The sequence below is a fragment of the Bombina bombina genome, chromosome 4 (genome assembly GCF_027579735.1).
Source record: "Bombina bombina isolate aBomBom1 chromosome 4, aBomBom1.pri, whole genome shotgun sequence".
Taxonomy (NCBI): Eukaryota; Metazoa; Chordata; class Amphibia; order Anura; family Bombinatoridae; genus Bombina; species Bombina bombina.
The window spans coordinates 791,845,825-791,859,210 of NC_069502.1; the positions used below are offsets into that span (position 1 = coordinate 791,845,825).

Consider the following 13,386-nt stretch of genomic DNA (forward strand, 5'->3'; position numbering starts at 1 on the left):
ATAAAGAGTTCCCTCTGCCTCAACCCACCTGAAGTTGTCTCACATATACATAGTTCCCTAACCAATACTGTATACACAGATATGTAATATTATATAGAGGTTTCCTTTGCCTCCTGCAGGCACAGACCACTCTTCAATAAATTATATATGTAGACATAATACTCTTTACACACACTGCAGTACCTAGAGATATTTCGACACACACGCGTATAGTTACCTAAACCTACAAACGTGGCAGCTTGTTCCTAATAAGCTAAAGGACCAGTGATTGTATGGTAGCCTTTGGTCGCAGCAGTCATGTGACTTATGACATCACCGGTCCTTTAGCTGCATGAGAATTAGTTGCTACCGTCTGAGCGCTCAACGATAAACATGAACAAAGCCCCATTTATATACTGGTAAATAACTGTATATATTGTACTAAAGAAGGTATGTGCGTGTGTAAGAGACTGTGTGTGTGTGTTTACGATGCAGCAGGAACTGGTTTGTGTCAGAGGGAAACTTGGGAGGGGGCTGTGTGTGTAATACAGAGGAAGCCTCTCTATAATGTATGTAGCTATGGTACATGAAGCCTGTGTGAGAAAGGGAACCTCTTTATAATATTACATATGTATATAAGGAACTAGGGAGAGGGGTATCCGTGTGTGAGGGAACTTCTCTATATTACATTTTATATAAGGAACTGAGGAGAGGACTGTGTGTATGAAGCAGGAGAACATCTCTATAGTATTGTATATCTGTATCTAAGGAACAGGGGAGAGGACTGTGTGCTAGTCAGAGGAACCTCTCAATAATATTACGAGGCTGAAGTTGGCTTCTTATTGGGCAGCTGGTTACAATCAGAAAAAAAAGCTGTTTAAACAAAATATCTACAATTATTTTATTTTAAATACAAACTTACATTAATTTATACAAATACATGTTATATTGCAATAAACAGATGGTAAGCATGGCACAATTTTGGTTATGTTTTGAATAAGTAACTTGTATATTGAAAGGGTTAAAATCCTTTGGACCACTGATTTATATGTGGATATATATAAAGTGTGAGCCCCTTCACAGAATTCACACGTTTTCAGACTGGCCCAACGGTTTCTATGGCAAACAAACTTGTGTCAACCTTGCCACTTCATATATTTTGCCTTTTCTGAATAAGTAACTGGTATTTTGAAAGAGTTAAAAGCATTTGGGCCACTCATTTCTGTGTGGATATATACAGGTCCTGAACACCTTCATAGTTCAGACATGTTCTCAGCCTGGCCCAAGGCTATTTATGGCAAATAAACTGGTGCCAACCTTGCCACTACATATGTTTTAGCTTTTTCTGAATAAGTGACTGGTATTTTGAAAGGGTTTCAATCATTTGGACAACTCATTTCTGTGTGGATATATACAAGGTGTGAACCCCTTCATACAATCCACATGTTTTAAGAGTGTCCCAATGCCTTTTTATGGCAAACAAACTGCTGCCAAACTTGGCACTTCATATATTTTTATATTTTCTGAATAAATAACTGGTATTTTAAAAGGGTTAAAATCCCTTGGACCACTCATTTCTGTGTAGATATATACAGGGCTTAAGCCCCTTCATACAATCCACATGTTTTCAGACTGCCCAATGATGTCTATGACAAACAAACTGGTGCCAACCTGGCCACTTCATATATTTTACCGTTTCTGAATAAGTAACTGGCATTTTGGCATTTTGAAAGGGTTAAAATCCTTTGGGACACTAATTTCTGTGGGAATTTATACAGGGTTTGAACCCCATCATATAATCCACATGTTTTCAGACAGGCCAAATGCATTTTTATGGCAAACAAACTGGTGCCAAACTTGCCACTTCTTATATTTTACCTTTTCTGAATAAGTAACTGTTATTGTAAAAGGATTAAAACCATTTGGGCCACTTATTTCTTTGTGGATATATACAGGGCTTGAGCCCCTTCATGCAATCCACATGTTTTCAGACTGGCGGTTTCTACCAACCTTGCAACTTCATATATTTTTCTTTTTCTGAATAAGTAGTATTTTAAATGGGTTAAAATTCTTTGGGCCACTAATTTCTGTGTGGATATATACAGGATGTGAGTCCCTTCATATAATCCACATGTTTTCAGACTGGCCCAATGGTTTCTATGACAAACAAACTAGTGCCAACCTTGCCACATCATATATTTTACCCTTTCTGAATAAGTAACTGGCATTTTGAAAGGGTTAAAAACATTTGGGCCACTCATTTCTATGTGGATATATACAGGTCCTGAGTCCCTTCATAGGACAGACATGTTCTCAGCGTGGCCCAACGGTTTCTATGGCAAACAAACTGGTGCCAACCTTGCCACTTCACCAATGCTTTTTTTGGTGCAAACCATGTCAAATTACATATTTTACCTTTTCTAGAAAAGTAACTGGTATTTTGAAAGGGTATCTTTGCCATAGAAGTCTTTGGGCTAATCTGAAAACATGTGGCTTGTATAAAGGGGCTCATGCCCTATATATATCCACGCAGAAATCAGTGGCCAAAATTATTTTAACCCTTTTAAAATACAAGTAACATTCAAAAAAGGCAAAATATATGAAGTGGCAAGGTTGGCACCAGTTTGTTTGCCATAGAAACTGTTGGGCCAGCCTGAAAACATGTCTGTCCTATGAAGGGGGTCAAACCCTGTATATAAAAAAGTGTTAGAGAGTGATGTGTAGGACACACACCACGCCCTTAGGGGGCGCTTCCTTAATAATAGATGACTGTTGAAACCTGGCAACCAAATTCTGTTAATATAAATAAAACCTCAAATTTATAGATACTGCAAACATACCATTCAGTAATTAAATAACAAAATCGTGATGATAAAACAATATATATAATATAAATTATAAAAAAAAATATTAATAAAAAAAGTCCATAAAACCAAAATAGCAATATGATCCAAACGTCGAGTCAGCACTCTGTCAAAGGATGGCTGTCCTGTTGTTCAAAATCTGAAAAGAGTAAAAAACAGAGGCGCCACCATGGCCTAGTACCACCAACACAGGTATAAAGCTGATAAACAGTTGCAAATGAATACTCACAAACGTGTAGCACCCAACTGGTAGTCCAGCAAACTGTTGATCCTCAATATGGAAACACTCAGGATTCATCAGGATTACCAGTGTTAATGTGCCTAGATAGACAAAGAAGGCAAACCAACATGGCCAAATATCATCTAGACAGAGAAGAAATGTGCCCAAGTGCTTGTACTTACAAGATAGCAGGCACCTGTAGGTGCTGTATCAGCAAACTGGAACCAAAGCGTCGCCCAGTAGACTAAGCATGGGACAGTCCTCAGCGAGAACCAGGAACAGTAGTTTCTCTAGGGTTCCTGCTAAAAGCCGTTTTCTTCCACCCCCTCCTTCCTCCCCGAGTGCGGTGCCGACAGCCTCTGTGCGCTACACACAGGAGAGAATTCAGTGAAGGTAAGGGGGGCTGTTTTATCTAAATTCTGATTTATGCTACCCTGACAGGACATAAAGCTCCCTGCCCCCCTCCTCCAGCTCACTGCAGAACACCTTTTCTTTTCCTAAGATATGGAGAGTCCACAACTTCATTCAATTACTAGTGGGATTATCACTCCTGGCCAGCAGTAGGAGGCAAATAGCACCACAGCAAAGCTGTTAAGTGTCACTCCCCTACCCATAATCTCTAGTCATTCTCTCTGTCAATGGAGGAGTCTAGCTGAGTCCACGTCAATCTTTTCAGTAGAGTAGTGGTGGCTTTTAAGCAGCTAGGAAGTTGTGTGGTAGTGCTTACTTTGTTTCCTAACATATTGCTGCCCTTGTTATAGAAAGCCAGAGTTTGGTTATTCTGTTATTTCTTTATGTGTCCTTTCACGCCTTGTGAGGTGTCTTCCTGCCAGACAGCTAGACTGCAGGTAAGTGCTTTTTTGTCTTCTATGTGAAGGAGACTTGCACTTAAAGTGACACTAAACCCAATTTTTTCTTTCATGATTCAGATAGAGCATGCAATTTTAAGCAACTTTCTAATTTACTTCGTTCTCTTGCTATCTTTATTTGAAAAATAAGGCATCTAAGCTAAGGAGCCAGACAATTTTTGGTTCAGCACTCTGGACAACACATGTGTATTGGTGCTGTCCAATCAGCAATGACAACCCAGGTTGTGAACCAAAAATGGGCCGGCTTCTAAACTTACATTCTTGCTTTTCAAATAAAGATAGCAAGAAAATGAAGAAAAAATAATAATAGGAGTAAATTAGAAAGTTGCTTAAAATTGCATGCTCTAGAGGAAGAGGAGGAGTCTGTCCATAGAGCAGGTGAATCTCCCCTGCAGGTATTCCAGAGGCGGTTCTTTTCGCGCCAGGTAGCTCTGTGAAGAGGAGAACTGCAGCCAGTTTTTTCTACATTGCCTGGGTAATTCTTCCTACAGCGTATACCACCAACGACGCTGAAAAAACTATCTGCCCGGAGCTAGGTTCTGAAGGCTGTATGAACAAAGCTCCCAATTAGGCTGAAAAGACCTTGAAAATCCCCCCCCCTCTCACATTGGGAGTACGGGGTAGACAGCCAACTCAGCTTATATTATTTTTTCTCTAGGCAGAACTGTTATTGATACACCACCCACCCCAAAGATCACACAGCCTGTCGCCAGCGTTTCCCTCCTCACCCACCGTTGCTGCGTGTGAGGGGGTGGTAAACGCAAGACTTTGTTGGCCCACTTGAACAGGCTCCCCCGGTCGATTGGCAGCGGGAGACACAAGTAAAGATAACTTATTGAAAAGTCAGAAATCCCAGCCATACTCCCAAATAATTACCTGAGAGTCTTGCCGCGGACCTGGTTCCTTGGCCGCTTGCCCCACCCACCGGTGCTGCGTGTGGGGGCGGGCGGTGCGGTGATCTTCGGAGTTGACGCTGCTGGGGTTGAGGCTGAGTCCTGTCACTTGCCGGACACGTTGACGGAGGGAGGAGTGGTGCGGCTGCACGGAGCAGGCCCGGGAGAAGTCCAGGCTCCAGAACAGATTGGAGTGCAGTCAGGAGACGGAAGGTCCCCATAGAAGGTGTGGGGACTCGTATATCTAAGAAGCCCGAGACAGCTGGCTTAGTGGATAGCCTAAAACATTGGGACATTACGCTGCTGGCGACAGAGGCTGTGAGCAACAAAGCGCAAGAGGGGTGAGTGGAACTTTTTTTACAAAGAATATAGTTTGTACCTCCAGGGATGATATGTGATAGATAAAGGATCATCAGTCTAAATCCTGCAGAACAGAACAGTATTAAAGTCTATGGGGGTCAAGGACTGTAGAAACCCTCATGAATGCTCATAAATTATATCACCATCATATGAATAAGGACATATTGCAATGTTAAAATAATTCATAGATCCTTGGGAATAAAGCCGCAGAAGCAAGGAGAAGGTGAAAGAAGAAAAAGAGGAGAATACTCTAAATAATCGTGGAGACTTCCTCAGAATTACTATAGTTAAAATACTCCAGATTATCTGTTATTGTGCTCTTGTTTTTTTCCCCTTTTCTTTTTCTTTCTTTTTTTTTTTTTTTTTTTTTTTCCCTGATACTAACTTTAAAATTGTCCTATATTATGAAGTTTCTGGTCATTTGCTTATGCATATTAGAGGACGGTATTGCTTAGTTATAATTGTAACATTGCTCCCTTTCTGTTTTTCCTGTTGTTTTCTGCTGGTTTTGTTTTTTCTTTTCTCTTCCTCCCTAAAAAGGGTATGTAGATAGAATTTTTCCTTCAGTAGCAAGATAAGGTTAGTAGTCAAAGAAAAATACATATAAATGATATAAATAATTGATTTAGGTCATACTTAATAATCCCCCATTTATTTACCCGCCCCGCAGTCATCCACCTGTTTAAATCCTTATAATAAGGAGGAAGAGAGGAGAGAAAAGAGGAAGGAAAGGAAGATATAGGTGGCTAGGGAGGGGAGGGAAGGGGAAAGGGAGGATTGGATCTAAAAAAAAGAGAACTTAAAGTCTTGTGTTAACAGAATTTATTCCCACTGGCCGCCATCTCTTGATTAATTAAATTGGTTGTCACTTGGTTGCTTTATCACTTTAATGCACTTTTCTCACGAATTTTTTTTTTTTCTTTTTTTTTTCAATAAGAACTCACTGTCATCACATGGGGCAATATACTGCACCTTAAAATTCACATAGCACGTTCACTTATCCCTTTCTTTTTTTTTTTTTTTTTTTTCTCTTCCCTGTCTCACCCTTCCTTTCTTTTTCCCCCACCAAGACCACGACTTCCCCTCTTCCAAGGGGGGATCTTTTACACTTAACCACAGGACTCACACCCTTGCCCTTAATTAATGGATAAATATATCACCTCACCCACTATCACTATTAAGCACAATCAAGGCATGACGTCCAAGAATAGGGAACGTAAGAACAAGAATACAACAGAAATCACAGCAGAAAATCTGAGTGAAGTCACCACATTAAAAAACCCAAAAATTGTAGTATCACAAGAGAACCAGGATTTGGTAGCTAATATCCTTGAAGCAATCTCTCCTAAATTTGATATTCTAAAAAATGAACTGAAACATGATTTTTCTCTACTAACAACAGAAGTGAGACAATACTCTAGGAGACTTCAAGAAGTCGAGCAACGAATTTCAGATTTAGAAGACATAACAAACTCTCATATACCCCAGATTGAGGACACCCAGAGTGAAATTATAAAATTACAAGCAAAAATAGATGACTTAGAAAATAGGTCAAGAAGAAATAATCTTAGAATTATTGGATTCCCAGACCCTTTTAAGCAGGAAGACCTTATGAAAGTAATGACAGATATTCTACCTCAAATTCTTAAAATTCCAGAATCCCAGTCCTCTATCTTGATTGAAAGAGTCCACAGACTGGGGAGAGCTGCCGATAGTCCTAACACTACTTCTAAACCTCGACCAATTATTGCAAAATTTTTAAACTTTCAGGACAAAATATTATTTCTACAATATTATCGTAAAAACCAACCTATCATGTATAAGGGCAATAAAATCTTGCTTTTTCAGGACTTCTCTATAGAGACATCTCGAAAAAGGAGGGAGCTCTCCCCGGCCTGTGGAAAGATGCTTAAGGCAGGGTGGCAGGCCACTGTCATCTATCCTGCTAGACTTAAATTGTTATTAGGGGGTCAAATGTTTTTTTTTGACTCAGTTGAAGAGGCGGAGAAAAAATTAGTGGAACAGGGGATAAACTGCTAAGCATCTCTCCCCATTCTGTCTTCTTTTTTATTTATCTCCTGTATATAAAGTATGTGGGTGAGAAATAACAAGTCTATAATGCAATGGGGAATGCATTCCCTGCTTCACTATATAGAACAGATTATGTATTTATTTTTTATTTTTACCCCCTCTTTTTTTTTTTTTCTTTTTTTTTCTCCTTCCTTCTCCTGTCTCTCTCTCTCTCCCTCTCCCCCCTTCCCCTGCCTTGCTATCCTTCCCTTGTAGGCCCCCGCTGATCTTCTTGTCTTCTCCCCCCTACCCCCCTCTCCTGTTCTTGGGAGGGGTGAGGGGGCTGGGTTTCCACGGACAATGGTAAATGAATAACGCAATTAGAATAACGTCCTGGAACATAGGGGGTATAACCTCTCCAATTAAACGAAAAACGATCTTAGCTCACCTTAGGAAATTCGAAACATCTATAGCATTATTACAGGAGACACACCTAAACAGTGAAGAATCCCTGAAGTTAAGATTTTCATGGGTAGCGGAGGTAATATTTGCTCCGTCACTAAAAAGAAAAAAAGGGGTTGCTATTCTATTGGGTAAAAAGATATCTTATCAGATAGTAGACACAATAATAGATATAGATAGCAGATATATAATATTAAAGTTGAAAATCTCTAATGTACTATACACCATCTGTAACCTTTACGCCCCGAATGTAATAGATCAACGATTTTGGGACTCCCTCCAAGCCAAAATGTTACAGGTAGCAGAAGGCTATGTAGTGATAGCGGGTGATTTTAATATGGCCCCCCGATGCCCCTTAGATAGATTTAGACACGGTAACACACAAAGAAAGACTAAAAAAGATAATCTAGAAGCAAAACTGTTTAACACTATTTTCCATAATCTTGCGGTAAGGGACGTGTGGAGGGCTCAAAACCCAGATTATAAAGGATACACATGTCATTCGAAGGCATCTAAATCTTTATCGAGAATAGATCTCTTCTTAGTAAACGACAAGTTGTATAATATAGGAGTTAAGGCAGCAATCATGGAAATATGTATCTCAGATCATGCCCCCATAACTTTAGATATTCCAACTCAAAAGAACCAATCAAGAGGGTCACGTTTCTTCTACCCAAAATACTTAACAAATAATCAGAAATATAAGAATTGGGTACAAAATAAAATGGAAGAATTTTTTAATTTAAATGAAGGTTCGGTGCCTAGTCTACCAATTATCTGGGAAACGGCGAAGGCCGTGTTAAGGGGTGATATTATCTCTTATACCGCAAAAATAAAATAAAAAGCATGTTTAAAGGAAAAACAATTATTAAATTCTGTTGTGAATGCATACAATAGATACCTGATCTCCCCACTAGAGGAATATTGGAAAAAATATGTCAAATTGAAAGAGGAACGAGATACTTTTATATTCTCACAAACAACGCAAATGGAATTAAAATATCGATCAAAGTTTTACAGATATGGTAACAAATCAGGCAGACTATTGTCTAAACTGGTAAAAAACTCCAAACAGTCCAACATAATTGAATGTCTGCAGGTGGATGGGAATAGTCTCACCACAACGGAGGAAATTTCAGAATCTTTCCTGCAATACTATAAAGCCATATACTCCACCTCTATATCTAAGACAGATGCACAAGACAAATTTTGGAAGGATACACCCATTACAAAGTGTGATACTGAGTTTAAAGCTAAATTAAACGCTCCAATAACCGAATTAGAAGTAATGCAAACAATAAAAACATTAAAAACTAAGAAAGCCCCCGGTCCCGATGCGATCCCGAACGAATTCTATAAAAGCTTAGAAACAACAATTACCCCCCAGCTAACCAAACTTTTTAATTATTTCTTTTTAGAAGAGACTCAAATTCCATCAAACTTTGTGGAATCTTATACCACTTTAATACTCAAACCAGGAAAAAATCCACAACAAAGGGAATCATATAGACCTATAGCTTTATTAAATTCTGACTATAAAATATTTTCTTCTATTTTAGCTAAAAGATTACAGGGAGGGCTAGCTGAGATCATTCATAGTGATCAGGCTGGGTTTCTATACAAACGCAGCTCAGCAGCTAAAATAAGACAACTTCTTCTGATTATTGATTATTTTAATAATTCAGAAAAAAGACTACCTCCGACCTACCCAGACAAAGCTATTTTAGCTATAGACGCTTAAAAAGCGTTTGATAGGGTCTATCATGAACATTTATTCGATACATTAGAACGATTTGGACTGGGGAATATATTTATCAACCTAGTTAAAAAAATCAGTCTACGGGGGCGTGTCCAAGCAGCGTTCATGGTAGGACGCACATCCTGAGAGCTCCAAGCAGAAGCCTTAACAATCCGCCGATTGTTACTATTACACGGCAAGACTAGACATAGACTACATAAAGGACTCACAATACTGCTAATTGTGACCCATATTAACTTTCTTAGCTGTGCATATGACGCTGGAGACCCAGTTTGGAATATAAAGGCCTAAGGCGGCGGCCTATTACTAGGCATCCACCTCCCCCCGGGAAGAGCCGGGTTATCAGTGCTGCTAGGTAAACTGGCTTACTGAACCTCTTCAAAACCCATCCTTAAACAATCATCAAGCTACATTATCGCTCTATATAACTAAAAAGCTCTAAAACCCCTGTAGTGAAGGAGAGGCATCTTTATTCAGCGGAGTGACATAAACATGGCGGAAGGGAGATGTATGATGCGACATGAGGAACTGTTTGCGCAACTTGAACTTTCAATGCACAGACTTCTGGAGAGAGCACCGTACGATCACTTGCTAAAGTGCTTAAGCCCTGAACATGAAGCTTCAGCATATTCTAAGGACTCACAGGAAAGAAAGGCGGACCAGAAATCCGGACCTGACAACGCTAATCACAAAGTGGGGGATCCGCATAATCTGAGGAGTGATCTACTAGCCTCTGATACGCAGAGGGGTGCTTACGCAGCGGATCTACACCCGGGACCACAAGAGCTCTTTTCTCTTGGCAGACAGCAAACAACGGAGTCGGCAGCACTGGCACTAATGGCCCAACCCACAAAGATGAAGATAAGGAGCCGTGCACTGGGTAATACCTGGACTGAAACACTGAGGAAAAAGAAGACATCGGTACATGTTGTACTAGCACAGACGTTTGGGGGGGCCCACCCGAACGTGCAGCGACCAAAGCTGGTCAAGCATCTCACTTATTACCACAGCTGGGATGATCTCCATAGAACCAGCGTTATATCAAGCAAGTCTCAGGTCAGCTCTATGCATCACAGCCTCTGTTCACACGGCGGCGATCATACCTCGAAGAGAGGAGTGGGGTAACTTGCAGAGGCAACTCTCTGACAGTGCGCATCTGACTTTGACCCCAGGGATGACAATAATAGCCTTCATCTAATGCTACGTAAAACGGACTCTGGTAACCTAGCAATGGTAGTGCCTAATTTCATACTGTGAGATGTTAATTTGTTGAGATATATCTCTAAGTTAATCAACCACTTTTTATTTATGTTCCATTTCATAATGTGATTAGTTGAACTGTTGGAAGTTTATCCCTAAGTTAGGCGAACTTAAGATCATTCTTGCTCAAAGCATTGCAGAGTTGCATAGTAGAAAAATTGACTCACTGCTACCATCTCTTATATTCCACATAAATCGCACTTATTTTATAATAGGCTTCTTCTCTTGCTTATATTTGATTCAGTTTTCATGTTTATAAGCCCAATATTGTCTGAGCAAGCATGTACAATGTTCCTTACTATACTAAAACTGTCATATTTAAATTGTTTGTCTCCCTTGCCTATAACTCCCTCCCTCACCTCTATATATTCCCAATATTGATTAATAGTATATCTGTCATAGGCCTAATAGAGGTCTATATAGCTAGAAAATTGGGATCAAAGTATCATACCAAGATTGTTTTACTAAAATTGTTTGTTTCCCTTGCCCCTTGCCCTCCCCCTCACTTCCATATATTCCCAATACTGTTCATATGTATATCTATCACAGGCCCAAGGGGAGTCTATATAATTAGAAAATTGAGATACGTTCCCTATTGTAAGAATGTTTTATCCAATTTGTTTGTTTTCCTTACCCCTAGTTCTCCCCCTCACCGCTATATATTCCCAATTTTGACCATATATATATCTGTCATAGACCCAAGAGTGGTCTGCATATTGAGAAAATTGGGAACAATTAAGGCATACACTGCAATTAACAGGTGTCTTCAAGTGTTGATTTGACTGATCATAAGCATGCCTTTCACCGTTAAACAGTTTGTACAATAGACTATTGTGATTAAGCTTTATATTGTATCAGCTTCGATGTACTATGTGCACATTTAACTTATGCCGTGTATGTTTTGTCTATCAAAATAAAGCTCTTTTGAAAACTAAAAAAAAAAAAAAAAAAAAAAAAAAAAATCAGTCTACAAGCATCTACAAGTTTAATTACTAATGGGTTAGTATCAGAAAAAATAAGATTAAAAAGAGGTACAAGGCAGGGGTGTCCGTTATCTCCCTTACTATTTGACTTGGCAATAGAGCCACTGGCTATTAAAATTAGACAACAAGTCGAGGGCATTAAAATTCTTAATAAGGAGGTTAAGATAGCCTTATATGCAGACGATCTTTTGGTCTACATCTCAAACACCCTAGTTAACATTCCAAAGTTACTGGAAATAATTGAAACATTTGGTTATTTTTCAGGCTACAAAATGAACAACATGAAATCAGAATTATTATGGCTAAGAATGAAGGAAAACTCCTATATAGATAACCCTTTCAAGGTAGTGACCAAAACGTTTAGATATCTGGGAGTATTGATCTCTATTCATCCTCAGGAATGGTACTCTCTGAATATATCACCAATTCTCCTACAAGCTACAACGCAGATGAGAAATTGGCAGAATTTACCACTTTCATTAACTGGACGTATCGCACTATTTAAAATGGTAATACTGCCTAAGATCTGCTACATATTGCAAAATATCCCTATTAGATTAAAATCATATGACTTTAAGAAATTTAGCACTGCATTGCGTAAATTTATATGGCAATCAAAAAAACCCAGAATATCCTTGCAAAGGTTATATCTTCCTAGGCAGTTGGCAGGTCTGGCATTGCCTAATATATATCTCTATAATTTGTCGTTCCTAGGAAGAGTCGCAGCAGATTGGATCGCGGGAACAAATCATTTTTCAGATTATGACCTAGAAGCCAGTATAATATACCCTCTGTTGCCCACATCTATGCTTCACATCTCACTTCATTTGATCCCTAAGCAAGTGAAAATCTTCAAAACTATATATACGATAATTGCTGCCTGGAGAAAAATAGCTATACTGTTAGAAGTAGATATCAATATACCCAGATATCAAATTTTCCTAGGGAATTCCGAATTCCAAGAGGGATCTCAATCGGTAAAATTGCGACATTGGCACAATCAGGGACTAAAATTGGTTTCACAATTTCTTAATCCAGAGACAGGTAATATTAAATCATTTGAGGAACTGAAACACGATTTCAACCTGAGCAATCAGGATTTTTTTACCTTTCTCCAAGCTAGACATTACACTTTACAATTAGTAAATAAGTTCCCCTGGAAATGGACTTGGGGAAGATTGGAGAATTAGGTGGCTTTGACCAGAGCAGGTTTGTTTTCCATATCACCCTGGTACACCCTTATGATTTCATATAAAGGAAATGTGAATTTAGAGAAAATAGCTCATAAATGGACAATACTTAGTAATATTAATATAGAGAGTGAATTACAAGTAGCTAGATCTATAAGATTAGCAAATGATGCTACAATTGCAGAAACTTGGAGGGAGTCCCATATAAAGTTATTATATCAAACTTATTTCACCCCCGACAAAGGCTACAGGTGGCATAACCTAAACTTCAATAAATGCCCAAAATGTAGTTTACCGGCAGCGGATTTAATTCACATGATATGGAATTGCCCTAGACTCAAACAATTTTGGTGTAAAACTGAATATCTGTTACTTAAAAGGATGAAGACTACATATATTAAACTTTCGCTACCCATGATTATTTTCCTGTCGAACAACAATAGGGACTTCACCGACTCCAAAATAGTAAACTTAACTATTCTAGCAGCTAGAAATTTAATCTTTAGAAATTGGAAGGATAGATATAGCCCTACAATT

The 13,386-nt window shown here is 39.0% G+C and overlaps 1 protein-coding gene across 1 annotated transcript in view; it reads left to right on the plus strand.

Moving 5' to 3' along the window:
- Positions 1-325: 325 nt before the first annotated feature.
- Positions 326-13,386, plus strand: part of LOC128656987 (gastrula zinc finger protein XlCGF17.1-like) — a 159,078-nt gene continuing 146,017 nt past the window's right edge. Inside the window, exon 1 of the mRNA XM_053711196.1 lies at positions 326-398. The gene's annotated coding sequence lies outside the window, so the exon portion shown is untranslated. The remainder of the gene's footprint in view (positions 399-13,386) is intronic.